The sequence below is a fragment of the Doryrhamphus excisus genome, chromosome 15 (genome assembly GCF_030265055.1).
Source record: "Doryrhamphus excisus isolate RoL2022-K1 chromosome 15, RoL_Dexc_1.0, whole genome shotgun sequence".
NCBI classification, from domain to species: domain Eukaryota; kingdom Metazoa; phylum Chordata; class Actinopteri; order Syngnathiformes; family Syngnathidae; genus Doryrhamphus; species Doryrhamphus excisus.
In genome coordinates this window covers 15,727,656-15,739,885 of record NC_080480.1, presented here as the reverse complement: position 1 = coordinate 15,739,885, position 12,230 = coordinate 15,727,656, and the positions used below count along the sequence as shown (strand labels likewise).

Here is a 12,230-nt window from a genome sequence, read left to right as displayed (position 1 = left end):
GCAGATCCTCCCCCATATCCTAAAACAATACACTAGGGGCCCTCCACTGCTTGGAACATATGTTTTATTTTTAGAGCCCCTCCATAAAAAAAAAAAAAAAAAAAAAAAAAATCGCTGCATGCTTTTGTGGTTTTTAAAAGAGCTGAATCGAGGGCAAAATACCAATAAATGCCTTTTTTCTGATTTGGGCCACAAAAAAAGTCAGATGTTCTCCATCTCTTCCCGGAGAAGACACATGATTATACACACAATTTCAATACTTCCCAGAGGCTTTGACGTGATATGATGGTTCTAGTTGCAGTGTTGTGAGAGCTGCGCACATATAATCCCCCCCCCCCCAAAAAAAAAAAAAATCTCATGATGTTTGCCAGGAAGAGATGTGTTTGTATGGTCAATTTACAGCAGTGTTGATACAACTTTTGGCCCCTTTTTTTTCTTCTAAATCCCACACTCCCACCCCCATGCAACTTCCTGTCCGCTTTGCTTCTAGTGTAGAGTTTCCATTGGAGATAGTGTCATGAATTAAAGGGCACTTTTTGCCTATTAGGTTCAATTCATGTTCATTTCTTTAAACATCTTATCATGCAAAAGTCATTTTTTAAAGATGTTTAACAATAATATACAGTAATATACTGTAAAATCCAATAGCACTCGCAAATAAGATAAATAATTAGAATTTTTTTCCTTCAAAGTTCACCCCACAAAGTGTACCAAGTATATCTGCCCACCGCTTTGTAAAGAGTAGGCTTCGCTACATATCTCAAAATGCACTAAGGAGCTCTGCAAACTGTCCGTCACTCAGCTACAAACATGGGAAATGTAAGTCTGATGTGTTATTTTTTTTTTTGTTAGTGTATAGACCAGGGGTGGGCAAACGACGGCCCGGGGGCCACATGCGGCCCAACAAGTGTTTGACTCCGGTTTGTTATCCAGTTATTTTGTAAGTATTAAAATTTTTATCATACAAGCTGGCAACATGACTTGCAAGTTGGATGTCTTATTCATTCATTCAGTAAAAAATAAAATAAAATAAAATAAAATAAAATAAAATAAAATAAAATAAAATAAAATAAAATAAAATAAAATAAAATAAAATAAAATAAAATAAAAATAAATAAAATTAAATAAAATTAAATAAAATTAAATAAAATTAAATAAAATAAAATTAAATAAAATTAAATTAAACTGTAAAATTCATTCATTCATTCATTCTCTACCGCCTATCCCAGCTGTCTTCGGGCTGGACTGGTGGCCAGCCAATCACAGGGCACATATAGACAAACAACCATTCACACTCACATTCATACCTATGGACAATTTGGAGTCGCTAATTAACCTAGCAGTCTAGTAGTTAGCGTGCAGACCTCACAGCTACGAGACCAGGGTTCAATTCCACCCTCGGCCATCTCTGTGTGGAGTTTGCATGTTCTCCCCGTGCATGCGTGGGTTTTCTCCGGGTATTCCGGTTTCCTCCCACATTCCAAAAACATGCTAGGTTAATTAGCGACTCCAAATTGTCCATAGCTATGAATGTGAGTGTGAATGGTTGTTTGTCTATATGTGCCCTGTGATTGGCTGGCGACCAGTCCAGGGTCAGGTACTCAGACTTGCTTTTTGCACTGCAAAGAGAAAACCTTCCCCAAACTGTTCCTATAAAATCAGAAGCATGAAATTGTCCAAAATGTCTGACTTAGCTTCATAATAAAGAACCTAGCCTGATTCCTGATTGATTAATCCATCGATTAATTGTCCTGACCAAGTACTTTTGTCCATGCCGTGCCGATGTAAACATCACGTGTCACGCTGATTGGAGACAGAAGCAGGATCCATGTTCCCACCATTGGTTGTACGCCTCTCTCTTTTTTGGCTCCGACTCTTTTCCCTTTTGACTCCGAGCCGGCGGGATCCTGTTTCTCCGCAGCCCGCTGCATCGCAGCCAGAACCTCGTGCCGGATTGAGCCAGATTGATTGTCAACAGAACGGGATGTGAAATCCAGCCCTGCCAGAGCGACTCACATTTTGGGAGGGTGCGTCGGTCTTTGGGGTTTCTTCGCTTTTGAGGTTTTCACGTGTAAGCCTTCCAAGTGTGGTTGACTGGCACATAAAGAAATTATTTACTTGCTTTTATAGCTTTTTTTTTTGTCTGTGAAATTCCCTTCAAGGTCATCCGACAGCCTTCCTTGTTCAGGATTTAGGATAGGAACTGACCCCCTGTGACCTCCATACCAACACACACACACACACATGACTCAGACAGGATATCCCCTCCACAGAGTCCAGCATTGAACTTAACCCTCATCCAGCTGTGCTACAACCAACCCAGTCTGTCCAGGTCCCAACCAACGGGGGCGGGCCCAGTGGTGAACAGAGGGCCGCTGTGTGAGCGCTGGTAACAGGATAGTCCGCGGGAGCCCTTTAACCGCTTCTCCACTTGACCCCCCGACTCCCGACCGTGCGGCGTCCAGCTGTGCGTTGTGGATGGTGTGCGACAGTCGGGACTGGAGAGGTGCAAAATTAGGATGGAATGATGATGATGATGATGATGAAGGGAGATAATTATGTCGACGACAGAGAAATGAGAACCATCTGCCTCTTGACTGCACGCACTTACAGTCTTACAGCTTTTAAATCAAGTTCGGTGGAAGGGAAGACGGTGGAATTCCACGCACATTTCGGAGTGGCACATCTGTTCCTGCTGGACCGAGTGGGCATCAGATGGATCAGCTTCAACTTGTGACCTTTCTCCTCCTGGCACGGCTTCATTCCAGGAACATTCCGGCCTCTAATTGTGATTGTGTTGCAGGGTGCTGGTGGTTTTAGTAATGGGGGAGCGGGGTCTCCGATTTTAGGAATTCTAAGGATATTCTATACTGGAGGAGTCTGGTCTGGTCTTTGAGTGCAATTAGGCCAAAGCATGCAGGAAGGTCTTCTTACCCAATGTCTTTGTGGAGATACAGTACTTAACATGTACACTAATATTAAGGTTTATTTAGCTGCCCTAAATTACCAGGACTGGTAGTTACCAATATATTTTTTTATGTTCTTGTAATGATTAAAATACCAGTATGTAGAAGATATTTAACCAACATTATTTTTATTCTAAAACATAATAATAATAATTATTATTTTATTAATTAAAATTATTAATAATAATTAATTGTATTAATTAAAATTAGTAAAAATAATAAAAAAAACAGAAGTATAGTTCAGAACATTAATATTTCTTGATAAAAACTATTAAAAATAGTGTTTTTATTCTAAAATGTAATAATTATTATTTTATTAATTAAAATTATTAATAATAATTATCCATTATAATTATTAATTTTATTAATGAAAATTATTAATTGTATTAATTAAAATTAATTGAAATTATTTCAAAAACAGAAGTATAGTTCAGAACATTACTATCTATTGATAAAGACTATTAAAAATATAGTTTTATCGTTCAATACTATTTTTTATACTAATTTTTTTTATGTTCCTGTAATGATTAAAATACCAGCATGTAGAAGATCTTTAACCAACATTACATTTTTATTCTAAAACATAATAATTACTATTATTTTATTAATTGAAATTATTGATAATAATTATCCATTATAATTATTAATGTTATTAATTTAATTTTTTAATTATACTGATTAATTTTATTAATTAAAATTAATAAAAATAATTAAAAAAACAGAAGTATAGTTCAGAACATTAATATTTCTTGATAAAGACTATTAAAAAATATAGTTTTATCGTTCAATACTGTTTTTTATGCAAATTGTTTTATGTTCCTGTAATGATTAAAATACCAGTATGTAGAAGATCTATAACCAACATTACATTTTTATTCTAAAACATAATAATAATAATTATTTCATTAATTAAACTTATTATTCATTATAATGATTAATTTTATTAATTAAAATTAATTAAATAATTAAAAAAACAGAAATATAGTTCAGAACATTAATATTTCTTGATAAAGACTATTAAAAAATATAGTTTTATCGTTCAATACTACTGTTGACTAATGTCAAACTTCTTTTTACACTTGCATGACATTTAATAAAGCTACATTTGTAGTTCAAACATTGGCTCCACAGTTTAACATTAGCGACAGATTCATTGCATATCCGTACGACCTTGCTCGGGGCCTGGAATGACTTGATCCAGACACAAAATGGCGTCTAGGACAGGTTGTGAGAGACGAGTCAGACTATACCCTATTTTTTGTTCCACCCATAATAAATTATTCAAAACCCTTTGGACAATTATATGCTTCCGACCTTGCTTGGATGAGTTTGGTGTGGTAGAAGCCGAAGCAGTGACCTCTGATCTGATCTGACAAAAGTCTTGTAGCAAGTCTTCCCAGAAGAGTGTAAGCTCCATATTTCCTTCCGTGTTAACTTTCTGTTCCAAGTATCCGATTACTTTTGCCCGTATACTCGTAGTAGAACTTTTCCAGTAAACATCTTTGAACATTTAAATTCCAGACTTATTATCCACATATAAAAGTCTTGGTGTCAGGTCACTTCCTATCAAGTCATCCATCAAGGCGACCCCTTTGGGGTCCAAGTCGTGACTCACAAGCCCTCACATCTCGGCCAAGTGTGCTATTCAAGGCCCACACCGTTACATAATGAGTCTCTCTCGCTTTCTGCACAAAAGACTCTGCAGCATAATAATTCACCCGTTCCTGGAATTGTAAAACGTGACATTCCGCAGCGTGCGGGCGGCACGCATGAAAACGACAGGAGACATAATAGCACACTTGTCCTTATCTCCAACTGTCATCAGCAAGTTTATGGCATTTTTTGTTGGAATCAGGGAGTGAAAGATAGGCACGGAGGAGAAATAGCAGCAGATAACAAAGCTGCAGCAGGGCTGGGACCAAGCTGGAGACACAACACATGACATTGCAGAAAATACAAAAGGCAGAAAAGTTCCTTTGTTGCTAATTCTGTTTCACGGAGGCCGTCTGTTAGCTACCAACAACTCATCCTTACCTTAAGCGATTAGTCCACACCTACGTAGCACGCAGACTTTCACCAACAATGAACAAAAATGACAAAAAACTATCATGAAGCGCTATATAGCTACGTAGCTACATAGCTACATAGCTACATATAGCTATAGCTACATATAGCTATAGCTACATATAGCTATAGCTACATATAGCTATAGCTACATATAGCTACATATAGCTATAGCTACAAATAGCTACATATAGCTATAGCTACATATAGCTACATATAGCTATAGCTACATATAGCTACATATAGCTATAGCTACATATAGCTATATATAGCTATATAGCTACATATAGCTACATATAGCTATAGCTACATATAGCTATAGCTACATATAGCTACATATAGCTATATAGCTATATATAGCAAGAGCTACATAGCTATATAGCTATATATAGCAAGAGCTACATAGCTATATAGCTATATATAGCAAGAGCTACATAGCTATATAGCTATATATAGCAAGAGCTACATAGCTATATATAGCAAGAGCTACATAGCTATATATAGCAAGAGCGACATAGCTATATATAGCAAGAGCTACATAGTTATATACAGGAGCTACATAGCTATATATAGCAAGAGCTACATAGCTATATACAGGAGCTACATAGCTATATATAGCAAGACTTACATAGCTATATAGCTATATATAGCAAGAGCTACATAGCTATATAGCTATATATAGCAAGAGCTACATAGCTATATATAGCAAGAGCTACATAGCTATATAGCTATATATAGCAAGAGCTACATAGCTATATATAGCAAGAGTTACATAGCTATATAGCTATATATAGCTATAGCTATATAGCTTTTGTTTTTTCCTTTTTTATGCTAGCAGGCTACTTCTTGGTTGACACAGGATATAAGACGACAAAACCATGCTTTTTATTCTTGACGGAGGGCAACGGTTCCTTTGTGACTCAAAGGACCAAATGGAGAAGAAAAATCCCTCTAGTACAAGTAAAAACTTCATTAAAAATAAACACTTTTGTGAGCCACCTACCTGTATGCTTGTACTTGTCTACTTCCTGGTTCATGGAGGATGACAGGAGTATAATTTTCCATTCTGGGCCAGGCGGACCATGACCTAAAAAGTAAAAGAAACAGTCAAGAAAACCAGCGGAGTACTGTTTGTGTCTGTATGTTAGCTTACAGGCTACTTCCTGGTTCACAAAGTGAAGACAACAAACTCTTTACATTTTTTTTTCTGAGAAAGAGAGTTCCATTGTCACTGAAATGGCTAAAAGATAAAATAGAGACTCTAAAAAGTGGAAAAAGATATTATAATAAGCTGTTATGTTGTTAATTTCCCTTCCACTTCCTGGTTCATGGAGGACCACTGAGCAGGACTATTTATCTGGGACGGGTGAAACAGTGACCTCAACAGCAAAAAAGACACAAACAAAATGTAAAACAAATAAATAAAAAATCATGAAGCTCAATATTTTTGTTCATTTGTCCGTCTACCTGTGAAACGTGTTAGCTAGCAGGCTACTTTCTGTTCCTGGTTGATGAAGAATGATGTCAGACGTACCTTCATCCCGGTTCATGGGTACACCCTGGACTGGTGGCCAGCCAATCACAGGGCACATATAGTCAGTCAAACAACCATTCACACTCACATTCATACCTATGGACAATTTGGAATCGCCGATTAACCTAGCATGTTTTTGGAATGTGGGAGGAAACCGGAGTCCCATGCATGCTCGGGGAGAACATGCAAACTCCACACCAAGATAGCGGAATTGAACTCAGGTCTCTTAGCTGTGAGGCCTGCGTGCAAACCACTTCACCACCGTGCAGCCTCCATTGCTGAACAATGAAAGAAAGTGCTCACGGAATACTTTCGGTACTGTACAAGTTGGATTCAGGAACACAAACAAATCCCTTGCGTAATGCGGCTAGCTAACCAACAAATCAAGTCAAAACAATAGCTCCGTCCTGAAGTGTATGGTAATCATAAACAGCTAACATGCGGCCGCTAACGGCTGCACCAAGGCAGAAGATAACTTATTGACAGTTAGAGGAGGCCGGGCAGAACGCCAGGGTCCTCCTGCTATTCTTAGCCTGCTGACTGTGTGGAAGTGGTCTGAATGGAGAACTGATGACACGTTGCCCAAATGTCAACCTGGGCTGGGTTAGCGCCGCACGTATGCACGAAATCTAACAATGCATATATATATATATATATATATCTTTGGGGGCTTGTTAGCTGGTGGTGCTCAACATGGAGAACCGCAGAGAAGATGGCTGTGAGTGGAGACTGAGTGTTTAGATGTTGTTTTGGATATGCAGACAAGTGGAAATACTAGGAAATCAAACTAAATGTCACTCAATGAGATAAAAACTATAATCTGTGTGTGTGTGTGTGTGTTGTCTCATGTTTCCCCCCTCAGGACTGGACCCAGGCTGTTGCTAGGTGCCGTGACCTCCAAAAGCAACATTCATGGATGCAGAGGGTGCACCCTGCAAGGAGAAGGGCTGTATTTTGTTTCTGCACTCCCCCCCCCCTCTCACCCCCCACCACCACCACCACACTTGAACACACCCTTAAACACACAACGGCGGTTTAAGACACATTTCCTGTGTGGCTATAAGGTTTGTGCAATGAAAGCTCACAATCAGAAACGTTATCGTTTGTATTCTTTTGTTTAGCTTTGGACACTTTTTAGCATGTCGTGTATGCTAAAATGGATTAAGGCCGCATTGCATGAAAAGGTTCAAAGGTGTGTTTGTGTTGCTAATACGATTTGTGCGGTCAAGTGTGAATGCTGAGACTTGGTCGACACCAAAAAAGCGGACCAAGATCGCTTCCATCAATGGACCTAACATGCATGGTTTTTGGAATGTGGGAGGAAACCGGAGGACTCGGAGAAAAACCCACGCACTCACGGGGAGAACATGCCAAGCGGAGAATCAAACCCAGGTCTTCCCGATCTCCTGACTGTGTGGCCAACATGGTAACCACTCATGCACCGTGCGGCCCTGACATATGTACTTTAATTTTGGCGCCATAACAAAAATACCAGAGTGAACACTAAACCAAGTTTTCAGTCTTGACCAAAGTAGTGAATTAGTGTGAATAAAAAATAAAATAAAATAAAATAAAATAAAATAAAATAAAATAAAATAAAATAAAATAAAATAAAATAAAATAAAATAAAATAAAATAAAATAAAATAAAATATTAAATAAAGATTGGCTGGCGACCAGTCCAGGGTGTACCCCGCCTCTCGCCCGAAGACAGCTGGGATAGGCTCCAGCACCCCCCGCGACCCTCGTGAGGATAAGCGGTAGAAAATGAATGAATGAATGAATGAATGAATGAATGAAAATAAAATAAAATAAAATAAAATAAAATAAAATAAAATAAAATAAAATAAAATAAAATAAAATAAAATAAAATAAAATAAAATAAAATAAAATAAAATAAAATAAAATAAAAAATAGGGGCTGCACGGCGGTCGTGTGGTTAGCGTGCATACCTCACAACTAGGAGACCAGGGTTCAATCCCACCCTCGGCCATCTCTGTGTGGAGTTTGCATGTTCTCCCCGTGCATGCGTGGGTTTTTTCCGGGTATTCCGGTTTCCTCCCACATTCCAAAAACATGCTAGGTTCCAAATGATTGTTTGTCTATATGTGCCCTGTGATTGGCTGGCGACCAGTCCGGGGTGTACCCCGCCTCTCGCCCGAAGACAGCTGGGATCGGCTCCAGCACCCCCCGCGACCCTTGTGAGGAAAAGCGGTAGAAAATGAATGAATGAATTAAATGGAAAAAAAAATAAAGAAAAATAAATAGCTAAATAAATGAAAATTAAAAGAAAGCCTTCAACACTTCCTGTGCACAAACCAGCAGAAAACAGATTTCCATGTTATTTCTCCTCCTGGCTCGACACTTCCTGTCAATCTCCTCACAGGTGCAACTGTCATTCTGCACACTCAGCACTTGACGCTGCACAAAGGCCCAAGGCGGCCCCACAAAAGAGCAAAGACAGTTGGCAAACAAAACTGGGAGGCAGACTAAATAACTGCTGTGGTGGCGGGTGGATGTGTGTTTTGTGGCTTTTGCCTGTGTGTACGTACTGTATATGTGTGTGTGTGTGTGTGTGTTCACAATGCGAACAAAAGTCTCTCATCTCTATGTGTCTTTGTCAGACCACAGCTGTTGTCAATACTTAAACTCCATGCAGGTCTGTGTGTGTTGTGTGTGTCGGCGTCTTTGTTAAGCTGTCGTTGCACGCTTAGCTTGAATAAATTAGCCTTGGAAATGTGTGTGTGTGTGTTGATGAGATGTGTATGTTGATGATGGCCTAGTGACACTGGTGTACCCTGAAGTGTTCTCCACATTTTTAACAAACAAAATAACAAAAATACCAGAGTGAACACTAAACGAACCACACAAAGTTTGCAGTCTTGACCAAAGTAGTGAATTAGTGTGAAAATAAAATAAAATAAAATAAAATAAAATAAAATTAAATTAAATTAAAAAAAGAAATAAGAAATAAATAATGATAAATAAATGAAAAAATAGGGGCTGCACGGTGGACTAGTGGTTAGCTCGCAGACCTTACAGCTAGGAGACCAGGGTTCAATTCCACCCTTGGCTATCTCTGTGTGGAGTTAGCATGTTCTCCTTGTGCATGCGTGGGTTTCCTCCCACATTCCAAAAACATGCTAGGTTAATTAGCGACTCCAAATTGTCCATAGGTATGAATGTGAGTGTGAATGGTTGTTTGTCTATATGTGCCCTGTGATTGGCTGGCCACCAGTCCAGGGTGTACCCCGCCTCTCGCCCGAAGACAGCTGGGATAGGCTCCAGCACCCTCCGCGACCCTCGTGAGGAGAAAGCGGTAGAAAATGAATGAATGAATGAATGTTACTAATATGGTGTCAGAAGTGGGATGATCATGCATAAGGATGCATAAAGACGGGTGACCCTGGAGATGGTTGAAGGACAAGGAAAAAAATAACACAGGATTCTAGTAATAATTATTCCTATGACTTAGTCATCAGAGTCGGGGGTGAAATACCAAATATTTAGAACAGTTCTTAAGATTTAGGATTAAATATCAACAACAATTCAATGGGATTATCACATCCCTTCATTGCCTAAAGGTCAACGCCATGCTTGGTTCAAAATGTGAAAGGTCAAACAGCTGAGACACCAGTGGAGCCAACACCGAGGCCCGAGTGGGCGGCCTGTGCAGCAGGGATTGGTCCCCCATGCACACCCGGGGGGGGGGATAGGCTGCTATCACAGCTCTGTTTACGGCCGCCACCAGGAAGCTGGGACAGCAGGTTCTCATGGGTAGAAGCCAACATAAACACTCATCCCGGAGAGAATCCTGCTGAATTCCAAAGTTTCCCAACAGGCTACTACAGTCAGCGTTATCTGTGTTTTGAGTTGCGCACACACACACACACACACACACACACACACACACACACACACAGAAGGCAGCTCCATCCATCATTATGACAAGTAGCACTCAGCCATGATAACAGATCAGCACAACTATCACATGGAAACATCTGGGCATCTGAGTCGTGACCCGTAGTCGTCGCCTACGGTTGTGTGCGGCGGTGTCTCCTTATGTTTTGCGTAGTCATGCGACATCCCCACACATGCCTTGCACGGTGCACGGTGCACACCCCTATGGAAAAAATGCACACCACTCAAATGGGGGCGGACCAAAGCGTGATCTCAACAACTCTGGTGAGAACCAAGCCGATGACCTCCATTGGGTACTTATGACATTAGTGGCCATTAGCATCCCTGTGGCCATGTTTTTCAACTCAACCAATCTTGCTGAAATTTAACACACATGTGCTTCTCAACTCCTTACATATGATGATTCAGCCAAACACCCTAAATTTACCCTAAATAGTTAACATTGTCTATGTTTTGTCACTGCCATGCAAACCTGCACCACGGGTTGAAGACCAAGCCTGACCTCTAGTGGTTCTATGCTGCAACATACACATGTGGCCTAAAAGAAAAAAAAAGAAATTATCCACAAATATGGAGTACCATTCATAGTGACGCAATCGTTAAAAACACAGTGATGAAGCTTCTTATTTTTATTTCTTATTTCTCTCAACGTAGAGAAAAATATTCCATTCTTATAACTACAAATCTTACCTTAGTTACTGTATAATTGTCCAACCTCAAGTCCAATAGTCCTTAAATGTGTCAGGTATCATGTGTTAGGTATGGATTATTATTTGAACCATGTCTTCTTCAAAGCAGAGGCAAAATATTCCATTCCCAACACTACAAATCTCACCTTAGTTACTGCATAATTGTCTACCTGAAGTCCAATAGTCCTTAAATGTGTCAGGTATTGATTATTATTTGGACCGCGTCTTCTTCAAAGCAGAGGCAAAATATTCCATTCCTAACATTACAAATCCCACCTTAGTTACTGTATAATTGTCCACCTCAAGTCCAATAGTCCTTACATGTGTCAGGTATAGATTATTATTTGAACCACGTCTTCTTCAAAGCAGATGGAAGATATTCCATTCCCAACACTACAAATTGTACCTTAGTTACTTCACAATTATCCAACCTCAAGTCCAATAGTACTTAAATGTGTCAGGTATGGATTATTATTTGAACCACGTCTTCTTCAAAGCAGAGGGAAAAATATTCCATTCCCAACACTACAAATCTCACCTTTGACCTTTGTTATTCTACAGTATCTTGTCCACAAGAAGTCAAAGTATAGGTGATAGTTTAAGTAAAATATATGACCGTTGTTGTGACCCAGTATGGCATCTAGATGAAATATTTAACCCTATTTTCCCCTTCACACACATCCAATGAGGTCATCTAAAGGTTAAGTCGTGTATGCTAAAGGTCATCAGATGGTGGTCCACACACACATCTATGTATTTAAGTACAGAAGTCTTTGTTGCCACTTGTCTTCCTGTCTTTGTCATTAGTGCTATAATACAGGAGTGTAATGGCGTCCCAGTAGGGGAGGGGCTGTTGGAGGAGCTTACAAATAAACTGATTTGATTGAAAACACAGCAAATCCCCCCATACTGGCTTTCAATCTCACAGACACACTGTTGTGTGTCCCATAAACCCACTTCTTAATCCCAAAGCTTTTTTTTTTTTTTTTTTTTTTTTGTATTTTGTGGTTGCTTTGCATCACCCGTAAATCCTCCTCTGCCCTCCCTCTATCTCCAC

At 39.3% G+C, this 12,230-nt stretch overlaps 1 protein-coding gene across 2 annotated transcripts in view; it reads right to left on the bottom strand.

Annotated features, from left to right (window-relative positions):
* Window positions 1-12,230, bottom strand: part of plekhh3 (pleckstrin homology, MyTH4 and FERM domain containing H3) — a 55,688-nt gene that overhangs the window by 38,812 nt on the left and 4,646 nt on the right. The window contains exon 2 of one of the 2 annotated variants that reach the window (XM_058050186.1): window positions 6,034-6,117. The gene's annotated coding sequence lies outside the window, so the exon portion shown is untranslated. Of the gene's footprint in view, window positions 1-6,033; window positions 6,545-12,230 lie in introns of those variants that run through there. The other variant, XM_058050189.1, reaches the window with a different exon arrangement.